Raw genomic sequence first — 6,364 nt, 5'->3', positions numbered from 1 at the left:
ATAGTAGTTGTATGTTTATGTCTACATATATATAGTAGTTGTATGTTGTATGTATACATATATATAGTAGTTGTGTGGTATATGTATGCATATATATAATAGTTGTGTTGTATGTATACATATATATAGTAGTTGTGTGTTTTATGTATACATATATATATAGTAGTGTGGGTTATATGTATACATATATATAGTAGTTGTTTGTTGTATGTATACATATATATATTGTAGTTGTTTGTTATATGTATGCATATATATAGTAGTTGTGTGTTGTATGTATACATATATATAGTAGTTGTGTGTTGTATGTATACATATATATATTAGTTGTGTGTTATATGTATGCATATATATAGTAGTTGTATCTTATATGTATACATATATATAGTAGTTGTGTGTTGCATGTAGGCATATATATAGTAGTTGTGTGTTGTATGTATACATATATATATATAGTAGTTGTATGTTATATTTATGCGTATATATGGTAGTTGTTTGTTATATGCATGTATATAGTAGTTGTATGTTATATGTATACATATATATAGTAGTTGTGTGTTATATGTTTGCATATATATAGTAGTTGTATGTTATATGTATACATATATATAGTAGTTGTGTGTTGTATATGCATATATATAGTAGTTGTGTGTTATATGTATACATATATATATATTAGTTGTATGTTATATGTATACATATATATATAGTAGTTGTGCGTTATATGTATATATATAGTAGTTGTATGTTATATGTATGCATATATATAGTAGTAGTGTGTTATATGTATGCATATATATAGTAGTTGTGTGTTGTATGTATGCATATATATAGTAGTTGTGTGTTATATGTATAAATATATATAGTAGTTGTGTGTTATATGTCTGGATAATGAGGATGACAAAAAAAGAAACTTCCGAAAGAGTTTGTTTAATGCAATTGAGTTAGTCGATGTTTATTTCATTTTCTATCACTACAGAACTTCAACAGTTTGTCCTGCCGACTCTTGTTTATGTTGTTTGTTCCTTTAGTCCTCGGATTCCATAACAAAAAGAAAAAAATTGTTGTTTTCTGGGGCTAAATCTTCAGCACATTTATTGCTGACTGTTTTGAAATTCTTACCTTCAAGTACTATTCTTTTTTTTAACTTTTACATCAAGTAGCTGCATGCCTTGTCCGGAGCGATTTCTATTTCTATTTCAATTGTAAGAATTGAACAGAAACACCACAGGTAGATTTTTTCTTTAGAATTCATCTGTTTTTATCTTAATAGCTATTATTTGAAGTTCGGCCGTTTAAGCATTAAATTTCCGTTCATCTTCTTCTAAAATATTATTGTTTTCTGGGAGTCAGTATGGTCAGAATCAATGTAGTAAATCCAAATTGAGCAAACTTTCATCAGTTATGGGCATGAAACCTTATCGTATTGGAAATATATTAATATGTAGCGACTTTTTTTATTGTCTAATTGTGACTGTATTTAGACAGGAGAAAGCAACTTTCTTATATTAATATACTAGAACAATCTTTGAATTCTAATTATTTGAAGTTCAACCTTTTTAATTTGATGTTAAGTCATTTATTAAAGTTGAGCTAATGGATTTGTATTAAGCAGTTGTTTTTAATTAAGTTTGTCTTTCCCAATTCGAAGTTCAACTTGATTCGATGTTAATGAATTTTTAATTTAGATAGACTATAAATGTGTATTCCTAGCATAAAATATCGAGACCTTATTGACATTATATAGTATATATGTTCAAGCAAGAATTTACAATACAACCCGTAGTAGCCGAAAGAACTTAATAATGAAACTAAAGAAAAAGTCTGCCCATCAGCTACTCAGAATTAAACTCTTAATAAACTAAGCCATCTTAAATCCCCTTAAGCCAAACAAGTCCGGTCGAGCAAGGACCCTACCGAAAGATATCTATCCCCAGAGCTGCAACTAATGGTTAAATAAAGATTTAAGTATTAAAGGAGCTAAAGTTGGTTTCAAGTAATCACTCTTTACTTCGGGTGAGGCAACACAATCGTTGCATTAACCCATTCAGTCCCGGGGTATCTATTGTTGATTATTTTATATATCTTTTATTTTAGTAAAAAGTTGAAACTTTTTGTAATGTGTATTTATTTGCTTCCGCACTAAGCAAATTAGGCACAGAGCCGTTTTTTAATGTGGAGAGAGAAGAAGGAGGGTGAGGGAAAAGGTGACCAGCTCTCGATGGGTGGGAAATGGGAGCTGGATAGTGACAACTGGTATGAAGGGTTGTCCCTACATTGAACAAGGTCTGATATGCGTGGTTACCCCCACATATGGTCTTTGCTTGCAGTATCTGTCGGAACAGATACTACGCTTTGATCTTGTCGCCTGGGCCACGGACGGCCGGGGTGTATTTATTTGCTTTCCCACTGAGCAAATTAGGTACAAGGCCGTTTTTTAATGTGGAGAGAGAGGGAGGGGGGGGAGAAGCGGGGGCCAGCTCCCGATGGGTGGAAAATGGGAGCTGGATAGTGACAATTGGTATGGAGGGTTGCCCCTACATTGACCAAGGTCTTATATGTGGGGTTAGTATTTATTTGCCCCCACACCGAGCAAATTAGGCACAAGGCCGATTTTTAAAGCGAGGAGTGAAGAGGAAATGGGGACCAACTCCCCGTGGAGTAGGGGAGCTGGATAGTGACAATTGGTATGAAGTGTTGCCCCTACATTGACCAACGTCTTATATGTGGGGTTGCCCCACATATGGTCTTTGTTTGCAGTATCCGCCTGAACAGATTGTATTTATTTGCTTCCCCACTGAGCAAATTAGGCACAAGGCCGTTTTTTTAATGTAGAGGGAGAGAGAAGGAGGGGGAGGGAAAAGGGGACCAGCTCCCGATAGGTGGGAAATGATAGCTGGATAGTGACAATTGGTATGAAGTATTTATTTGCTCCCCCACTGAGCAAATTAGGCACAAGACCGATTTTTAAAGTGAGGAGTGAAGGGGAAATGGGGACCAACTCCCCGGGGAGTAGGGAGCTGGATAGTGACAATTGGTATGAAGGGTTGCCCCTACATTGACAAAGGTCTTATATGTGGGATTTCCCCCACATATGGTCTTTGCTTGCAGTATCTGCCGGAACAGATACTATATTTTGATCTAAAACTTTGTGTAATGGGGAAATATATGCCGCTCCTGAATTTTCCAGATGAGGATTGGTTATTCTCAGTGTGAGCGACCGAAAAATACAATTGCGAATTATTTAGGATTTCTATCCAGTTATGGCTGACGGAATGAGAGTACGCTACACCCTGTGAAGCAAATAAAGGGTCCTGCTCGAAATTCCGTCCAAATTCGCGAGTTCGACAAAAACATTCCCGATTTTGACAAGATACACCTGAAGAAGGTCGGAGGTTACATCAACCGAAACGTTGTGAAAATAACACTTAAGATAAGAACAATAGGTCGATGAAACCAAATAATACGAATGACGAAATATATGTTAAAAGACTGAAAGGAAAATTGATTGATTTTATTTATAAAGCGAAATATTGACAGTTATAAATGTAACACGATAGGTCAGTCGCTCAACGGTTACAAGAAATGTCCTTGGGAATGGTATCAATCAGTTACACTACGCCCGGTCAATAGCATGACCGACCCGCGTATTACGTTTATGTCTTGAAACGGCACTTGTTTGCTATTTCTATACAAGCGTTACATTTCAGCATGCGGTCTCTGTCATTTAATTACGACGATGGAAATGCTACCTGTAACAACGTAATTTAAATAGACAGAACAACGAAAATTTTATTTCAAAATTGAGCGAGACACATCAACAAGAATTGTATTTCAAAATCAGGTGAGACAGACAACATTGTATTTTAAAAGTAAGCGAGACGATGAACGAGACAAACAAACTAACATTCTATTTATAAAATTTAGTGAGACAGAACAATAAAAATTGTATTTCAAAACTAAGCAAGGCTATGGGAGATATTAGACATAGAACCGATAGAAATAATATTCGGCTATTTATTTACTACGAAAATTGAAAAGCTGCAAACCTAGTAGTAAAAAAAAAAAATGCTTCACCAAATTAAAACAATTAGAAAAACACGTGACTTTTGAATGAAATGTATTATTAACAAAATGTCGAGTCGGGTGTTTATTTCTTTCCTTTTTTTCTTTTTTTTTTCTTTGCGACGAAGACTAAGATAACGTGCGGGTCCAAGTGGTTGAAATCTATCGACACGCTTAAAGTGTAACGGTCACGTTGCAGAATAACTGAGGGTTGCCAACATCCTCATTGATACTGTTTCTGTAAGACTCACTGGATTCGAACTTGGCACACACATTATACCAGTCTATATCATTAGCCAGTAATTTACCGTAACGACTTATCCCATTAATGTGTAATCACCTGAAAGAGTGGCTTGACAAAAGAAACACGTATATATATATATATATATATATATATATATATATATATATATGTATGTATATATATATATATATATATATATATATATCTGTGTATGAAAAATAAAAGTTACACTAAGTTTACTAAGGTAATCAAAATGGTAAACTTAAAATATATTATAAATATTAAAGAGTTAATATTTACAAATAAAATAAACTCAGCCAGATGTAAAAAGCTCAATAAAACCGAAAAGGAAATAGAGCTTATAATATGAACAAATGATTAATAAAATATGTTAAAAGACATCTTGAAAAAGAGTTAAAATCATATTTAATTTTAAAAAAAGGAAGCACAAGATAAGTGGATAGTCCTTAATCCGCGGAGTTTCGAAGAAATACTCTCCTTCTCATCAGAAGGCAGGAATTAGCAAAATGCAGGATCGGATTTTGCATATAAAAGTATTTAATGAAACTTTTAACGGTAACGTCAGTAGTAACTATTGGCGATAGATTTACAAGACAGTTCCCTTCCAAATTTGTTGCTTTGCCACGTTTTTGCCACCTTATTTATCTGACCTGCTTGGGTAGGATTGAAACCGTTACATTCGGACAATGCTCACCTGAAAGCGTAGAGACTAAACGCTAAATTTTATAAATAGAATGTTAGTTTGTTTGTCTCGATTTATTTTGAAATTGAATTTTCATTCATCGTCTCGCTTAATTTTAAAATATAATGCACGTGGTCTGTCTCACCTGATTTTGAAATACAATTCTTGTTGGCGTCTCTCACTCAATTTTGAAGTAAAATTTTCGTTGGTCTTTCTCGCTTACTATTTAAGTACTATTTTTGGTGGTCTGTCTCGCTTAATTTTGAAATTAAATTTTCATTTATCTTTTAAAAGAATTTATCGCTTTTCTGTTTCCCTACATTTTTAAATACAAATAGATCCTTGTCAATATTAGTAAATAAAATGCTTTACAAAACTGTGGATAGACGAAAACACGCGTGCGATGTCTATGCACGGTTTTGTAAAACATTTTTTTCTACTAATATTTACAATTAACAGAAGCATTTAGTTAAAATTGAATCATAAGAAAGTCTTAAAAAATACCCTAATGATCCCTGAAAATATACGTGTTTTTTTATAATTTAACGACACCCTCCCCGCAAACCCACGGTCCAATTTCTTACAATACAGAGTTAACTCTTTTTCCTTAGTTATAAAAAAATATGGATTTACATGCGATGAAGGTCATAGGTCATTGTGCCAATAACGCCGAAGATCCTGAAACAATAACATACACAAAGATGAAGATAAGGATAACAGTTCACAAAAGAATGAATGCATAAACACACTCATATATATTATTCCTTAATTGGAATTCATTTTTTGAGATGGGCATTATATATATTAATTTATTCTTATTTCGGACTATTATTCTCATCTTTATTGGTTGTTGTTTTTTTTTTCTTTCTTTTTTTTCACGACGTTTCGGCCAACTATTCCTCTGGCCTTCGTCAGGTGGTAACTTCGAATCTCCTAACTGAATTCTCAGCAATCACTGCCATCCGTAGTTGTTATCGTCTCACGACGTTTTTGGCCAAGTAAACCTCTAGCCGGCTTTGGGTAGGATTGAAACAGCTATCTTCAGAAAATGTCCATCTGGAAACATAGAGATTCAACGTCTCTATCAACTGCGCCACGGGTTACCACCTGACGAAGGCCTGAGGAATAGTTGACCGAAATGTCGTGAAAAAAAAGAAAGAAAAAAAACAACAACCAATAAAGATGAAAAAACAACAACTAATAAAAATGAGAATAATAGTCCGAAATAAAAAATAAATTAAAATAAACACACCCAGTTTGTCAGTACGGGTTGGGAAACAATCAGCTACTGTCACATTCCATATCTTTGCGTCGTTGATCGCTTTGTCCCATTTTCATCTGCTGCTCTCCTC

Source organism: Euprymna scolopes, chromosome 42 (genome assembly GCF_053919585.1).
Source record: "Euprymna scolopes isolate OS-2025 chromosome 42, ASM5391958v1, whole genome shotgun sequence".
NCBI lineage: Eukaryota > Metazoa > Mollusca > Cephalopoda > Sepiida > Sepiolidae > Euprymna > Euprymna scolopes.
Note: the sequence above shows the minus strand (reverse complement) of the source record.